Genomic DNA, 19066 nt, shown 5'->3' on the forward strand with positions numbered 1-19066 from the left:
TCTTTTAAGCAAGACTTGGAGAGTTGTGGAAAGTCCTGAACTTTGAGTAACCTGTTCAAGAAAAAGGAAAGAGAAAAAAGCTTTTATTTCACTTCTGCTTAAACATTTTAAGTTGTACTTAGAATAACCTGTTTGGGGATACATTTTTGTACTTTTCTGCCTTTTCCATGTTTTAGCCAAAAAGTTATCTGTTTGCATTTTTAGTTTGTTTTGGAACTTTAGTCTTGTAGCATATTTGCAGTTGTGGGATGATTCTGTAAATACATTATATTGCACTTCTATTTCCATAATTAGGATTACTTCTAAAGGCTAGACGTTTGTATTTTGAGCCCTGTCTGGGGCTTACTCTTGTAGGTTCACTCATAGTTGTGGTAGAACTATGAACTACTGACATATTTGGCCTTATTTAGTTATTTATTTATTTCTGCATTTATCCATAAATCTTGTCTCTAACAAACTTCTGCATAGTCTCGTGTCTTAAACATTGGTAAAATTACAGTAGTGAGAGTTTTGGAAATTTTGCTCCAGAATTGGTTCTTCAGTGCTTTTGCAGTTGTTTATATTCCAGTGTTGCTGCTAGAGTCTACTTATATACCTGCTTAAAGTTGCATTCCAATGCCTTTCTGGTCTTTCTCACCCCCTCCTTCCTCTGAGACATTAAGCTAAAGTTTCTGAAATTCCAATCTACGCAGGGTCTTTAACCTGTAGCTTCTATTTTTCCCAACTCTCCCACACTTTTCACACTTTTCCTGTTGTGGTTTTAAAAGGCTGTGCCTTTGACTTGTGCCTGTTATGGTAATCTCATGTCTTAAGTCTCCCCTCCCCTTGTCTGTTGCTATTGCCTGTAGTATAAGCTATTTAAGTACTCTTCTCACCCACTGTTTTCCATAGATCCATAATAGTAAGTGCCCACTCAGCAAATTAGTATTGCTCTTGAGTAAACCTCAGCAAGGAACCACAAATAAGAGACTCCACGGCCATGGCAAAAGAATAAAATAGTCAATAATTTATTCCGTTATTCGAAAGATACAAATCACAAATGTACATCCACCAAAATTCAACAAGGTTAACCACTTTCACCTGGAACACTCCCAGGCTTCATCAGAATGACAAAAAGTCCCAAAATCCTTTCTTTTATGCAACCAGCAATAAAAAATCCTACCAATGACCTTCCATCCAAGTCCAAGTCCCTCCCATTGTTAAAACCTATGTGTGCTCTAAAGTAAACATTTTACGTTGGCATAAAATGTGCTACCAAAAAAAAATAATGAAAAATACAATGTTATACATGTATTTGACAGTAATAAAACTTTTTACTGAATATAACATTAACTATGCAAGTATTACCTATAAAAAACATGAACATAAAAATAACAATAAAAACATATTCTTATGTATAATTGCTTGTACAAAACTAGATGTAACATTATAACTTGGCAGCCCTCAACCTAAGGACACCATTAGTGCTTATATATTTGTTAAATCCCTGGGGTTTGCTAGCATTTAGTTTTATCTGCCAGAATAACTCCTTGTACTCCAATCTGGCCTCCCAACACACTCCCCAGGGATCATTCACAACCTGTTCCAACACAAAAAACTTGGGCCTAAAATTCCTACATATCTTTGAATGTTTAGAGTGTGTTGGTCTCCTTTTCTTTAGCTATATTGTATATGTGTTCATATACCCTTCTTTTCAAAGACCTTTCAGTTTTCCAAATGTAGAAACTCTAGCATATTTCACACACCATTAAGTATATTACCCCCATAGCATTACAGTTGTAGTGACCACTAGCTTTCACAACATAATTCCTAGTCGGTAGATATAATTCAGATTTTTTCATAATGTATATGCATTGGTTACGTGATCCACACTTAAATGTCCCTACTCTCCTATTAGTAGTCAAGTTGTCTCTGTCTCTTCTTTCAAACAATTCCTTTAAGTTCATGTCCCTTTTTCTTGTAAATTTCGGTCTACCTGGAATGAAATTTCTTATGTCCTCATTGGCCATCAATATCCCCCAATACTTCTCAATAATATTCTCCACCTCTGTTGACATTGTGGAGTAAGTGTGCACAAATGTAGCCTCATAACCTTCCATATTTCTATCCTGGTTCAACCCTGCTATCTTCCCTACACCCAACAAGGGGCCATATATACATTCATGATCCTTAATCACCTCTTTTACCAAACTCTCCACAAGTGGACCTGGGTAATTTCTTTGCATAAACAACCCTCTAATAAATTCCAGTTCCTCATGAAATACTACTGTGTCACTACACATTCATGATGCTCTTATCATTTGTCCTTTCACTATCCCCTTTTTTTGAAAAAAGGGGTGACTACTGTCATAGTGTAAATAGGAGTTGGAAAAATATATGCTGTTATGTAGTCCTATCTCACCATAATTCTTGCTGGATGGGTTCGGAGACGATATTCAGCTCCGACTCGGCCGATACTAAAGCTCAAGAGCTTTTACTGGCTAGAGGCTAATCCCTATCCCATGGTGCCTCACGGCAATTACCCAGATCTCGTTTGCTGTGAAAGTTTCGAAGTTATGTCTTACTGGCTTGTTGGCTAAGTAATAGATTTATTTACTAAATCTTGTCCTTTTCTCAACTTTTCTTCTTCTATTACAGTCTTTATTACTGTTATCTCTTTGTGTGACTGTTCTGAGAGTTTTTGACCCCTATTTTTCCCCTTAGCATTGTACGGCTCATTTAAGTTAGAGGGCCATAGTGCCCATTTAAGTTAGAGGGCCTTTCCTCCCTGAGTGTGTGTCTTGTATATCAAAAAAAAAAAAAGTTTATATATACAATATCTATCTTATTGTTACCTTAGTAGTTAGTAGTTAGTTATTGTTGTTGCTTTCTCTAGCTAGACTATAGTTTTTCAGTCAGAATGTCTAAAGAAAAGGATAGAGAGCATAAGGACCATCGCCCTTTGGGGTTTAAAAGGTGTGATAGATGCTCACAAAAAAATGTCTTTGACAGACAGTCATACCAGTTGCGTGTACTGTTTAGGTGAAGCTCATTTGCAAGAGCCCTGTACCTTTTGCCATGCATTTAGTACCAGTGTTTTGAATGAGAGGAAATGAAAACTCATTGATAGGGGTCTTATGACCAGTTCCTTCCAGGAACAGCTGGAACTTGGTCAGGCAGCTCCTAAGACTTCAAAACGTAAATCTTCGGCCCCAGCTTCAGAGCCATCGTAAAAGACCAAAGTGTCAAAGCCAAGGAGTTCTGGCTCCAATTCAGCTTCTTCCACATCGCTACCATCGGTCTCCTCGTTGCCGAGGCAACCTTTGGTACTGAGACATTTACCTGATATTGATCCTGTGTCACCTACTTTGAGATCTCCTATTTTGGAGAGGAGGAGATCTCCTTCTGTTTCCACCAGATTCTCCAGGACACTCTCAGATGAGGACATCGAGCGTGTGGTGAAGAGGTTGCTTTCAGATCCAGCTCTGGCAAAGAAGTTGGCCCCTCTGGACCCAAAAGCTTCAGAGCTGACCCTTTTAAATGACACTGCTCCTCCTCCGACTGCTTCACTCTCAGAGCCCATCACTTCAGGTTCTTCAGTCTTGGATCCGTCGGTTCCAGGGATCCTCCCTGCTTCCTCGGAACTGATTACTCTAGCCTTGGTGGCTCAGTCTGGAGCCAAGGGATCTGGGAGCCAACACTCTTGAGTTGACTCCAAGGGGGACAGTCACCCTGGGTTTTCTTCGGAACTGACCTTCCCTCTCGGTGCCTCGGCTCGACTCAGCTCGGCTCCCACATCTGCTTCTGAGCCTTTCCCCCTGGCTAGGAGCCAATCATCTGTCTCCTTGGAGTGGAGGTCTTCTTCGGAGTCGGGGGGGAGGCTTTCGAGGCAATAGAGAAGGCTTTATCCTCTGTAAAAGCCATACCTTTGGAACCTGTGTCCCACCAGCAGCAGGCAGCAACCTCTTCTCCCCTGCCACCCCCACAGCATAGGGAACCAGAGACCTAAGCAGCCCCTATTGGAGGTGCCCCCTCTTCTGAGACCTCCCCAGATTATCCCACTGGTGAGCTCCCTCAGAAGAGACTGTGTAAGAGGAAGCATGCTAACTCACGTGAGTCAGTCACTTCTGACACTGATTTGGAGGAATCAGAAGGGTCCTCTAGATCCCCCTCTGAAGATGTCTCATTTTCTGACATCCTAGAAATCCTTAGACAGAGGGGTGACTGGAAGACCTCTAACCCTACTGAGGATGAATCAGTGTATCTTGAGGCCCTTGGTTCCTGACCTGCCACCTCCTGGGTGACACTGCCTTATGACCAACTTTTTGGGGTCGTATCGCAGAAAGCCTGGACCTCCTCAGACTCAGTGAAGCCCATCCCGAGGAGGCCAAATAAATTCATGACAGCACCTGAAGATAAGGCTTTTCTTACCAAAGGAGTTCCTGTTGATGCTATGGTGGTAGCAGTGGCCACCAAGAAGGAGTTATCTGAAACATCTACTAATATTCATCCTCCTAACAAGGAGTCTAGGATGATGGATAGGTAAGGGAAGCATACCTTCTCTTCAGTGGCATTTACTTTAAGATCGCTGAATTGCCTTACCCACTTTACTCATCTTCAGAGGGATCTCCTGAAGGAGTTGGGGGATGCCCTCCAGGTTTCAGTAGTTCTGGGATCCATGGATAAGGTTTCTGCTTAGCTCTCCACCCTTATGTCAATAGCTAACTCCTCCATGGGGCTGATATTGTATACAGCGGATGGAGCAAGTAGGGCAGCCGCAGCAGGAATATCTCTCAGATGACATTCTTGGATGCATCTTTGTGATTTCATGGAATCCTTTAAGTCTTCCTTCACTCACTTTGATGGTTCATCTCTTTTTGGACCCCAGGTGAAAGAGACTTTGACCAGGTGCGAGCAGGAAGGGAAAACCTTATCTGCCATTGGAGTCCATTTCTCCCTCCCATCTAGACACTATCCCAAGGGTAATATGGGAGGGAAAATGTGGTTCTGTAAATCCCAAAAAGGTTTCCCTCAGGCACAAGGTCAACCCTCCCCTAGAGGCAGAGGGGGAGGAGGGAAGACGCTGCCCTCACAGCAGAAGAGGTCCGCAACATCAGGGAGATAGAGAAACCTTCTCTGATCATCCCTTCCATTGCCCCTGAGGGGTTGCCCAACTGTCCATCTCTGGAGGCAGTCGGGGATCATCTATCGATGTACACAAGCGCCTGGCTAAACATTTCACAAGATCTTGCGTACACACCATAATATCCAGAGGTTATCTGATTCCCTTTGTTTCCGACCCCCCCAGCAAACCAGTCTCTACCAGATGTGCCACCCATTCAGCTAGACCGTGCAACACCAGAGGTTATCTAGTTGCTGCAAAAAAGAGTCATCCAAGAAGTCCCCACAGAGCAAATAGGATCCGGAACTTACTCTCGATTCTTTTTAGTTCCAAAAAAGACAGGGGACTGGAGATCAATTCTAGATCTTAGCAGGCTCAACAAGTCTGTAAAGAAATCTAAGTTCTGAATGATCACTCTGCAGTCAATATTTTCCTTTATCGGGAAAGACAGTTGGATGTGCTCAGTAGATCTTCAGGACACATACTACCATATCAAAGTGGACAGGCACTCCAGGAGACATTTATGCTTCCGGCTGGGAGCCACTCAATTTCAGTTCTGAACACTGCCCTTTGGTCTCACTACAGCCCCCAGAGTGTTCACCAAATGCATGGCAGTGGTAACGGCTCACCTGAGACGTCAAGGATTCCAGGTGTTTCCGTACCTAGACGATTGGCTCCTCACTGCTACCACCAAGCATCAACTCATCAGAACCAGGAACGAGACTCTATCCTTGTGCTCCAGTTTGGGCATCACTAAAAAAATCAGCCTTATCTCCTTTGCAGGGCATTGTATTCTTAGGCTCAGAGATAGACATAACCACCATGTGAGCAAGACTATCACCAGAAAGAGTAGAGCCTCTACACAATCAAGTCAGATCCTTGCTAAACAGTCACAAAGTTCAGGCCAGAGTAGTCCTTCAAGTCCTAGGAACCATGGCTTCCTCCATCCTATTAGTTCCTCTAGCCTGTCTACACATAAGAATACTTCAGTGGCTGCTATTTGCCCAGTGATTGATGCAAGATCTTCCATTGTCTCATCAGATTTTCATAACAAACACCTGCAAGAAAGGTCTGACATGGATGCATACAGAACAACTTCTCTTAGGTCATCCACTTGTTCCTCCCCAAGTGAAAGCAGTTTTGACCATGGACACTTCCCAGATAGGGTGGGGGGCATAATCTGGGAATTACAGTCCAAGGTACTTCGCAGAACCATGAAAACCACTTGCACATAAATGTTCTGGAGATGAGAGCAGTGATATATGCATTGCAAGCACGTCACAGCTCTCTTCCCAGCAGGACAATTATGATCCAGTCAGACATGTCTATCGTGTGGTACATAAACAAGCAAGGGGGAACCAAATCTTACGTGCTTTGCTGAGAGGCCTTAGAAGTTTGGAAATGGGCGATGGACACTCAAAGTTTTTTGGTAACAATGCACATCTCGGGGAAATCCAATGTGATAACAGACAAACTCAGCTGAGCAATTCTGATGTCTCATGAGAGGTCCCTGAATGCAGAAGTTGCAAAAGAGATCTTTCACAGATAGGGCCAGCCTTGCTGCAACCTATTCGCCACACACCTGAACACCAAATGCAGCAGCTACTTTGCCCTAATTTCTCATATGGGGATGTCACCCAGGGATGCTCTAGTCCACGATTAGCCCCTGGGACTTCTTTATGCTTTCCCACCTTTTCCTCTCATCCCCAAGGTAATACAGAAAGCAAAACAGTTGAGGAGTAACCTGTTCCTCATTGCTCTTTACTGGCCTCGACAAATATGGTTTCCCTTCCTGTGGACCTATCTTTTGGAGGAACCATGGATTCTGGAACCATCTCCAGACGACCTGATTCATCAATTGGGGCAGTTCCACCCCACCATCCACACTCTCAAATTGACAGCATGGCTGCTCCAGTTCCACTAATAACCAGGTGTGTCTCCCTCTCCCCGTCAGTCAAACACATTCTGATCTCATCCCATAAGCCTTCCACTCGGAAGTTATACTCCAGCAAATGAAAAAAGTTCTCTATTTGGGCTATAAACGAAGGCCTAGATCACTATACAGCTCCTATAGAGTCTATTTTATCCTTCCTTTCATCAGTTTTTCATGAAGGAGCTGCAGCCACTACAGTTAGAGTTCAGTTAGCTGCAATTTCTAATTTCCATTTTGCTTCATGGGAAATCCTATCATGTCACACTCTTTCTGCAAAACCTTTTTAAAGGGAGTTCTCCTTCTGAGGCCTCCGATCAAACAGCCATTAGAACCCTGGGACTTAAATTTAGTTCTCACATCATTAATGTCTGCACCATTTGAGCCCTCTTCCTCATCAGATCTGAAAATGTTATCTTGGAAAACAATATTCTTAGTAGCCATAACCTCTGCTAGGAGAGTCTCAGAACTGCAAGCCCTTACTATTCAACCTCCTTACATTATTTCCACAAGGATAGAGTCTCACTCAGAACAAACCCTTCTTTTCTTCCTAAGGTATGCTCAAAGCATAATCTTAACACTACCATTGAGCTACCAGTGCTTTTTCCAAACCACTCTAATAAATCTGAGTACAGCCTGCATCAATTAGATGTTCACAGAATTCTCAGGTTTTACTTACACAGGACAAAAGAGTTCAGAAAATCAGATCAATTATTTGTGTCCTTTTCAGACAAAAACAAGGGCTTGCCTGTTTCTAAGGTTACCCTTTTAAAATGGCTTTCAGATTGCATTTCCTTTGCTTATCAAACTGCTGGCAAACAATTACCCAACAGATCCAATAAAACAATTGTGTCAGCACACAGGTCGCAAGTCCATAAAATGTTTATTGTATAAATTCCACAAGCGCTTTCACCCTAGCTCAATTGTAGGGCTTTTTCAAGTATAAAAACAGTGTAACTATTCAATCAACCATCTTTAAATAACTTCATTTTGAAAAAGGCACCAAAAATCAGTCTAACCTAAATTTAAACTAACCACACACATTTTTACAACTGTTAAATTTAAAACACAAATAAATTAACTTTGTTCACCAAACATTGATACAAATCAAGCCAAATAAATTTCTTAGTAAAACTTTGAATCAAAGTAATATAAAATACCACAAAATAACACAAAATGGCAATTCTAATTAAAAGGAAAGAATGTCAAAGATTTAAAATACTTTAAAATTATGTTAAACAATACAAAAACAGTAATACTGCTAGATCTCTCAAAATACTACTTTAATAATTATTTTGGTGGTTATTTTAAATAGTTATTTTGATAAATCTTCTGCTTTTTTAATCAAATAAGGCTTAATAGAAATATACTCATTTAGTCTCGGGGGGTGGGTGGCATTCAATCTAATTTGCCAATAGGTCTCCCTACAGCATAGCCAATTCTCCCAATATCAATACCCAATACCCTTTAGGGTCAATAGGTACTTGTTCAAGAATCCCAAAACGAAAGCCAGTGTGTTTATGCTCCATTTGTAAATGTTTACTTAATGCATTATTAATATTCCCTTTTTTATGTTGTATAAATGTTTATAAATTCATTTGTTCAATGTTCTCTCCGACTTCCCTATGTAGAAACTAGGACAGTCTCTACACAGGGCTAAGTACACAATACCCTTAGTATGACAGTCACCCTTCTTTAAATAAATCCTACTGTTGCCATAATTTTTTAAGGTGATGGGTACTTTGTCCAAAATGTACCTACAATACCCACACCTACCACACCTACTAGTTCCCTTGTCCAAAGTAGTTGTACATCTGTAATTGTTACTTTCGAACACCTTTTTCAGATTTGTTCCTGTTTTATACACAAAGTTAGGTTGTTCACCTACTTTGTGTACTAAGTCCTTATTGTGCTTTAACATCTTCCAATTTCTCTGAATAAGATCCTTATCTTCCCTTGTAATGTTACTGTGTTGAAGAGCCTTAGCTCTTTTAAAAGCTTGTTCACTATCCACTTCATGACCTTTTATAGTTTCCAATGGTTTCCCCAAAATAGGAGAATATCTAGTTGCACGACCATTTATAATTTCTTTCGATAATTCCTTTATTAACATATCAAGGTAACCCCTTGAACTAAACAAATCAGAAATAAAATCAATTTCCACTAAAAATTTTCATTTTAAATTTAGGTTAGACTGATTTTTGGCACCTTTTTCAAAATTAAGTTATTTAAAGATGGTTGATTGAATAGTTACACTGTTTTTATACTTGAAAAAGCCCTACAATTGCGCTAGGGTGAAAGCGCTTGTGGAATTTATACTATGAGTGTTTTATGGACTTGCAACCTGTGTGCTGACACGATCGTTTTATTGGATTAGTGGTTTTGTTTTCACAATCTTTTTCCACTTGTTTTTTATTTTTGTTTTGTGTTGTGGAGGTCGGCGTACAGAGTATGGCAGTCTTTAATGGAGAATTGTCGTTCGAGGAAGAATTTGGGCAACCTGAGGTCCAAGATGTGATTTTTTTACAGAAGGAAGTAGCGGCAGCTATTTTGGGACTTAGTGCAGAAATGCAGAGTCTAAAGACAGATGTGGTCCATATTTTGGAAGTATTTTCACCTCCTGATGATTCTATTTCATGTGCGCAAGTTCAGAAAGTGGTAGACAGACAAGTTACCACTCAGGCGAATGGCGTTGAATTGGGGGCACAGGTTGGAACACTACACAAGGGATGTGGAACTAATCATTCTTCTCAAAGGTTTGAACAAATATTGGGGGACGACAACAGGAGGGGAGAGTCTACTGTTGTCACCGGTGGACTTACTAGTAGTTTGGACGTTGAAAATGTTCAACAAGGTGTACGTGTACACCAAGGTACTGTAACTCAGACTGACAAAGTTATTAATAATGAATCAGGGCGTTTTCACAATGTTAGAGAATGGTTTGATTATGTACAAAGTAAAGGAGACTTTTTTAATAATTACTCCTGCCACCAAAATAAGTCTAAAGGGGCAGGTCGTTCTTTTACAGCGTCTTCTTTAAATGATGGAATTAGGGATTTGGAAAACAAATTGTACAAAATAAAATGTGTCAATATTGGCATTGCATATTTAGAAGAATGTTTAACAAAAAAAGTTGTCCCACAAGGGTTGCATGTTTATAAATACCCTGAGGGTTTTACCTATGATTTGGACATGCTTAACAAATTTAATAGTGTGTTCGATGAATGTGGTTTTAAAATTTTGAAGCTGATGGTAAAATTTGTTAAAATGAAGGTGGATATGATGTTAAAGGAAGCAGAGAAATTGGATGAAGCCATCAGAAAGGATTTGTTATTTTAATTTAATAAAGAAAGTTATGACAACAGTTTTTATAGGATTGAAAGAAAATGTGAAGAAATATATGAGAGAAAAAAAAGAAAACTAGAAAGGGATTTGAAACAATACAGTGAAAATAGAGCTTATGTGTTTAAAGGGAGAATTTGTAGGAACAGTTTATATAAACAATCTGATCCTACAGTTGTAAGGGACTTGAGTAAACCTAAAACAGTTGAACAACCTAAAATAGGTGAAAAATGTGTCAATAATAGACAAATTACTGTGGACATTTTGTACCACAATCCAACCACCCCAGTGATTAATATTTCCACACCCAACCCCCACCACTGAGGATGCTGATAAAGATGTGATAGTTACTACCGACACAGCTGAGGGAGGGGAAGAAAGAGAGTTGAATGAACAGGATTTTTCTGGGGGAAAGGGAAGAGGAAGGAACCAAGTGAAAACAACAAAAAAGAAAGGAAAAGTGTAATGATTAACTTGGACAATAAAGTAAATAGGAAAATAGTTATTGATTCTGACAAAGTGACTTATTCCTACAATGGTTTTAAAATTTTTAACTTAAGTGGGATTGAGATTAATGAAGAACATTTCCATCTTTTTGAAAAAGGTTTTAAATTTGTTCCAACAGTTAGATTTGATGTTTGTGACACTCTCATAGAGTTAAAACTGTACACTAGAAAATTAAATTTTGCATTAATGTTTGAACAGATTAATGGCTATGACACAACTTGCTTTAAAAAGGCAAGTACATTTAACCCTCCTCTCCACCTGGCTTTACAGGTGTTTGAAGAGACATGTGCATCAGATTTATATGAACTGAGTGTTGACAAAAAAATTAAGAAAAAGTTTTTGTTTAAGGCTAATTTGACCACAAGGGAAAAATACATCTTGGAGGATTTACTCAATGATAGGTGGATTCGAATTATGAAACCCAATAAGGGGGGCGGTATGGTCTTGGTTATCACTTTTGATTATTCTAGCAAAATTTTGAACATCCTGGGGGACGTTGATGTTTACATTCCGGTGTCTACGAATGAGATCAACATCTCTTACAGGAAAATAGATCTAGCCATAGAAGAATTTATCATGGAAGTTAGACTGGATGAAAAGATTGGTACTATGTTGACCATTAAGAAACCAAGCCTAGCGACTTTCTTTGGAATTCCAAAGATCCATAAAAGTACAACTGACCCTCCATATAGGCCAATTGTATCAGGGAAGGGGTCTAAAACATATGCTATTCCATTTTTTTTGGACCATACACTTAAACACATCCCTAATCAGTATGAGCACATGTTGAAGGATTCTTGGGATTTTTTACATGGTTTGACGACACTGCAGTCTTATGAAGGTGAGGTGTACTTTTTAACTATTGATGTGGTTACCTATTCACCTGTATTCCCACTGAAGAGGGTTTAGATTACTTTTGGCTACTGTTGAAGGACAGAAAGTCCACCTTGAGCTTTGATATTGACCTGTTGATAGAACTAATGAGAATTGTGTTGGAGAACAATTTTGTGTATTTTGAGGGGGAAACTTTTAAGCAGGTTAGAGGCGTAGCTATGGGGGCAGCTTGTGCCCCCATCTACGCTAATCTTGTCCTTTTACAATGGGAGTTGCAGCATTTGTTTCTTTCAGATTTTTACAACAACAGCATCAAATTATACCGACGCTTCTTGGATGACTTGTTTATTATTTGGGAAGGACCAGCGAACACTATTGTGGAGTTTGTTTAGTTTTAAATTCCACCACTGGATTCTTAAAATTGATATTCAATTTTGACCAGGGTGGAATTGATTATTTAGATGTGAGGTGAGATAAAACTAATGGGGGACTAAAATCAAGAATTTATAGGAAAAATACTTTCAGTAATTCCTACATTCCCCTACAGCAGTGACCACCTCTGGAAACAAAAAAGGAGTATAGTCAAGGGCCAAATGGTCAGAGTGGCCAGGATGACATCAGAGTGGGATGATTTTTTTAGTGGAAATTGATTTTATTTCTGATTTGTTTAGTTCAAGGGGTTACCCTGATATGTTTATAAAGGAAGTGTCGAAAGAAATTATAAATGGTCGTGCAACTAGATATTCTCCTATTTTGGGGAAACCAATGGAAACTAAAAAAGGTCATGAAGTGGATAGTGAACAAGCTTTTAAAAGAGCTATGGTTATTCAACACAGTAACATTACAAGGGAAGTTAAGGATCTTATTCAGAGAAATTGGAAGATGTTAAAGCACAATAAGGACTTAGTACACAAAGTAGGTGAACAACCTAACTTTGTTTATAAAACAGGAATAAATCTGAAAAAGGTGTTCAAAAGTAACAATTACAGACGTACAACTACTTTGGACAAGGGAACTAGTAGGTGAAGTAGGTGTGGGTATTTTAGGTCCATTTTAGATGAAGTACCCATCACCTTAAAAAATTATGGCAATAGTAAGATTTATTCAAAGAAGGGTATTGTGTACTTAGCCCTGTGTAGAGACTTTCCTAGTTTCAACATAGGGAAGTCGGAGAGAGCGTTGAACAAACGAATTTATGAACATTTGTACAACATAAAAAAGGGAATATTAATAATGCATTAAGTAAACATTTACAAATGGAGCCTAAACACACTGGCTTTCGTTTTTTTGGATTCTTGAACAAGTACCTATTGACCCTAAAGGGGGAGATTGGGAGAACTGGCTATGCTGTAGGGAGACCTATTGGCAAATTAGATTGAATGCCACCCACCCCCCAGAACTAAATGAGTATATTTCTATTAAGCCTTATTTGATTAAAAAATCAGAAGATTTATCAAAATAACTATTTCAAATAACCACCAAAATAATTATTAAAGTAATATTTTGAGAGATCTAGCAGTATTACTGTTTTTGTATTGTTTAACATAATTTTAAAGTATTTTAAATCTTTGACATTCTTTCCTTTTAGTTAGAATTGTCATTTTGTGTTATTTTGTGGTATTTTATATTACTTTGATTCAAAGTTTTACTAAGAAATTTATTTGGCTTGATTTGTATCAATGTTTGGTGAACAAAGTGAATTTATTTGTGTTTTTAAATTTGACAGTTGTAAAAATGTGTGTGGTTACTTTAAATTTAGGTTAGACTGATTTTTGGTGCCTTTTTCAAAATTAAGTTATTTAAAGATGGTTAATTGAATAGTTACACTGTTTTTATACTTGAAAAAGCCCTACAATTGAGCTAGGGTGAAAGCGGTTGTGGAATTTATACATTAAACTTTTTATGGACTTGCGACCTGTGTGCTGACACGATCAGTTTATTGGATTAGTGGTTTTGTTTTCACGATCAGTTACCCAACAGAGTAAAAGGCCATTCTACTAGGGTAGTATCTACTTCATGTGCCTTTAGATCTAAGCTCCCAATTGATACTATTTGTACAGCAGCTACTTGGGCAAGACCACATACTTTTTTCACTCATTACAAATTGGATTTGGCCTCCCGGGACAGGTCATCCTTTGGGACCACTGTGCTGAAGAGTCTCTTCACTTGAGCCACCCGGGATAAAGGTGCTAGGGACGCTGTCCCATCCAGCAAGAATTATGGCGAGATAGGTCTACATAATATAAAGAAGTTATGTACTTAACATAACATTCCATGTTTGTAGTCCATCTCACCTACATTCTTGATCCCTCCCTCCTGCCTCCTTCCTGTTTTTGGAGGATCTGGTGGACTATACTGGTGCTGTCTGACCTGGTTGCAGTTGTCCACCTGGCATGGATAATATTATATAATTTTTTTGTCTGTTGTATACAGCTTTTGATAATTTCATACCTGTTAGGTACTTATTGCTTTCTTACAAACAAGATCTGGGAAATTGCCGTGAGGCACCATGGGATAGGAGTTAGCCTCAAGCCAGTAAAAGCTCTCGAGCTTTAGTATCGGCTGAGTCAGATCCAAATATCGGCTCCGAACCCATCCAGCAAGAATGTAGGCAAGATGGACTACAAACATGGAATGTTATGGTAAGTACATAACCTCTTTTTTGCGGAATATTCTAGACTGGAAACACTTATTAACAGAATCTTTATATAGGGTCATGTCTAAATAATCAATACTGGTTAAAGAAAAGTATATGTAAATCTTAAAAATTTGGTACTACTGTTAATATAATTAAAAAATTCAATATGTTTGTCATCTGGACCCTGCCAAAAAATGCAGATATCATCCAAATAGCGAGTGTAGAATGTTACATGCCTAAACCATTCTGTGTTAAAAATGAATTTCTTTTGCCATGGCCGTGGAGTCTCTTATTTGTGGTCCCTTGCAAGAGTTAAGTTTCTTGAGTAAACCTCGTTTACTGCATACTGTCTGAGACTTATTTTCCCAGAGCTCACATCTGCTTGGTACTCTTGCCATACTCTGAGTAGGGTCTTGAATTAATCCTGCTCCATCCTTGGCAGATAAGAAGATTGTATTTTAGAGTGTTGCTTCTTTATTTTTGCTTCATTTGTTGATTTTGCACTTTAAATCATTTTAATGGTCCCTGATACTTGAAATTGCCTACTCTCATTACATTATTTTGTGGTAGCATTATACTCTCAAGCAATCTTTTTTGTGCTTTTACATTAAGAGGTCTAGGATAGGCCATCCACTGACAGTAGTTGGTGGCCTGGTCTATCTGAGTTGAGAAACACATGAACAACTGTAAGCCAGGGGCTTAAGTCAGTTGTTATTGAATTGCACTTGAGAGTTCTTTTTGCTGTACTTTTACATTAGAGAGTCCAGGATATCCATCTTTTGACAGAATGCGTTTGCCTGGTCTCTCTCAGTTGGGAAGCACTCCAGGAGAACTATTCTTGTTGACCCCACCTGAGATTTTAAAGTGTTTCTATTTCATCCAGAGCCATCCAGGCTAAGATAAGCTGCTTTACTTAATTATTTTGTACTTGCATTTGTTATTAATCATGATTACTATGGTTTGACTGCATTTTAAAGCATTTAATTAATTTTGTGACAGACAAATCACTTCTTTACTATTTCTATAGGTCTTTTTAGGGCAGTCCAGCCAGGAACTTAGTTGTTTGTTTTTGAATTGCATGTGAGAGTCCTTTTTGCTTTGCTTTTGTATTAGGAAGTCCAGGAATATTCATCTTGTGGCAGAAGATGTTTGACTGGTCTCTCTGAATTGGGAAGCACTCCAGGACAGCAGAACGATTAGCAGTTTATTGGCTAGAAGGCACAGCAGTCAGCTTTCAGACAACATGGAGAAATGGGCAAATGATTCTGTGACCAGCTTGGTAGATATGGGCACCCTGAGACAAGGTAGCCTTGTCTCATGTTCTGAGACTAGCATTTAGTCCTTAAAAAAACTAACAAAGTATGTGAGAAATGTACATACACAGTTTTCTTGGAGGCAAATATCTTGCTTATAAACAAGGTTGTCATGAACACACTCACTGCACCTTCCACACATACCACTTACCACACACACACACACACACACACACACACACACTCACTCACTCACTCACTCACACTCTACATCCTCCACCCATACTCACTGCATCCTCCACACATACCACTCATCACAGACACACACACACACACACACACACACACACACACACACACACACACACACACACACACACACACACACACACACACACACACGCACACACATACTGCATCCTGCACACATGCCACTCATCACACACACAGATCAAATTATGCTGAGGCACTTAAAACAAAACCTTCCCAAACCTCAAAGACCTCCTAAGCCTGCAAATGGCAACACCTATCTTCAGCAATCTCTAAAGCACACACCAAAAACAACAACAAACACCTCACATAAACACCCCACATAAGCCTGCATGATTGCATTGTATGAAACACAGCTGCCCCAGTCAACAGGCTAAACAAGGAGAAGGTAGCATTCAGCTGCTTATCTAGAGCCAAGATGTGCAATATCACACACACATACATGCACTCAGGTCACTGCATATCAGGTACAAATATGATTCTACCATAGTCCATGTGTGTGTAAATGATCTGAGACATACCTCATTGGACTACATGAAAAGAAACATTATGTTATGACCTCTATGAATATATGTCACAGACAGGTACATGCCTTGCATTGAGCAACATTCTTCCTTCACCAAGGATTATTCCACGCTATGAACATAAAATAAAATCATAAAACATTATGTTAACAATTGGCTTAGTTGCTGGTGTCATTCCATGTGGCTTCAATATCTGTTAGCATGAGAGGACATAGTTAAAACCCCATTTTGCTTTGCCAAGAACTGTCGGCACCTGTCCCCCTCTGTGCTTTTAGATATTTGCTTAAACTTTAGCCAACCCCTCAGACCATTTTTTTGGCAATGCCAAAATGATAAACTGTCCAATATAGCAGAAAAATCTCAAAGCAATGTTAAGGTGTTGCTGGCCAATAGCCTCAACAAGAAACTTCACACCCTACAAGAATTCCTCACTCTGGAGAGTATAGATATCTGTGCTATTACCAAGACTTGGTTTAAAGCCACAGAAAGTACTTCAGCAGGGCAAAGCTACAGTGTTTTCCACACATTTAGACCTATGGCAGTACAGACAGGGCCTAAAGGTGGAGGTGTCTCGCACCACATCAGCAACAAATATATACCTCCATGCTGGTTAAACAGGAAGATGCCTTGGAGTTCATCCACATACAAGTCACCATAGATAACGTCCCTCACTATATTCTAGCTAACTATATGTCACCATCTATGCCCCAAGAATCTCATAACTCATACCTAGACCTACTGAAGACACTCACCATCAACCCAAATACCATATTCATGTGTTACTTTGACTACCTCTCTATAGACTGGGAAACATAGTCTGTCTCAAACTCACAGACACAAGATTTCCTGGACTTTATTCATGCAAATTTCCCGGACCAAATAGCACGTGCCTCAACCAGAGGTTCAACTATACTGGACCTATTATACACAAACATGGGAGAATGCTGCTAACATATAGGCAAGAAGGTAAGAAAATTATTCAATATCATCCAACTTATAAGTAAGGGTATGGAATCCAGGTCCAAGGATGTTATAGTACCAAATGAACACATTAATCCAAGTAAGCCAGCAAAATCACTCCTGAAAAATGAATCCAAGTATAAGAAAACAGAAGATGATACCACAGCAAAATGTATTTATTAAAACTCCAATGCACTAAAAACAACAAAAGATTAGCGCTTTCGGTTTCTCGCCTTCTTCAGATCTGCATTCACAAATCTAATGCTCAATTAAATACTAACATCATCCGATAAAATTCAAAATGCATCATGACTGACATCATTTCCTATGGAAGTTACATCATCACTGACATCATTTCGTATGCAGACTTCACTTTTGTTAATCACATAGGCAAAACGAAGGGTGTGCACAATCAGTGTCATCATCTAAGCCGATGTCTTCTCAGAATGGGTTTCATAGGTAATACTTCATTAAGTCCTGGTGCTTTATCTGCCCGCAAGTCAGCAATCCATTTAATTTCTTCAAGTTCAGTTAAACCTTTAAGATCCCCTTTTCTCATACTGGGATATGTTACTTGTAGAGCCAGTAAGCGAAAAATATGATATGTATTCATGCGGATATGTTTGTACAGGGCATTAGTGAGAGCTTTATGTTTAATATCCCTTTTATGTTCCTGTGTCCTGACCCTGAAGGGGCAGTTTGTTTTGCCAACATAAAAACATGTACATTTCATACACTTGGCAACATATATAATGTTCTTTGAAGTGCAATTCACAAACACTGGAGTTTTCTATAGCTTCCCTGTAACTGGTTGTTGGAAATTCTGACCTGTTAACAAATACTAGCATGCCATGCACTGTCCACATTTAAAAGTGCCATGTCTCTCTGAACGTGTATGGTTCATTATCACCTTATCTCCACATAATAATTGTTTCAAGTTCTTTCTGTTTTTATAACAGAACCTCAGGGTATCTCCTACTATATGTTGTATAGATTCATCAGATGTCAATATTCTCCAATTTCTCCTAATCACATCACATATTTGTTTGGCATCTTTACTATGAGTCAACGTACATTGAATAGTATGTGGTTCTGTTCTTTTTTCTTTGCTATTACTATTACTGACATATGTATTAACTCTTTGGAAATGTGGTTTCCCTTTGCTATCTCTTAGCCCTTGTATACTTTCTATAGTACTGTCAATTTTTGTGGCTTTATATCCTCTCTGTACCAGTTCTTCTTTAGTTTCCACAACACTTCCTTCATAAACGCTGTTCGTGGTAGTCAGTCTGGACTGTCAAAGATATCTATTTTTAACCAGCTGTAGAAATATGTGGCATGGATGCATACTTCTTCTCATGGCTTTTCCCATTTAGGGGTTGCCACAGTGGATCAATTGTCTGCTCATGATTGGCAGTGGAGTTTTACAGTGTCGAGTTGCCAGCCCAGCACCCAACCTTCCACAGAAGGCACAGGCACACACACTCATGCCTAGGGCTAATTTAGAGTGTCCAATCCACCTACAGCATGTCTTTGAGATGTGGGAGGAAACCGGAGCACCTGGTGGAAACCCACATGACCACAGGGAGGACATGCAGTCTCCGCACAGAAGTCACCCCAGCCAGAGGATCAAACTAGAGAACCACCTGCTGTGAGGTGACAATGCTAACTGCTGCACCACCGTGGCCACCCTACATGGATGCATAC

The sequence above is a fragment of the Protopterus annectens genome, chromosome 5.part1 (genome assembly GCF_019279795.1).
Source record: "Protopterus annectens isolate FY-2018-M chromosome 5.part1, PAN1.0, whole genome shotgun sequence".
NCBI classification, from domain to species: Eukaryota; Metazoa; Chordata; order Ceratodontiformes; family Protopteridae; genus Protopterus; species Protopterus annectens.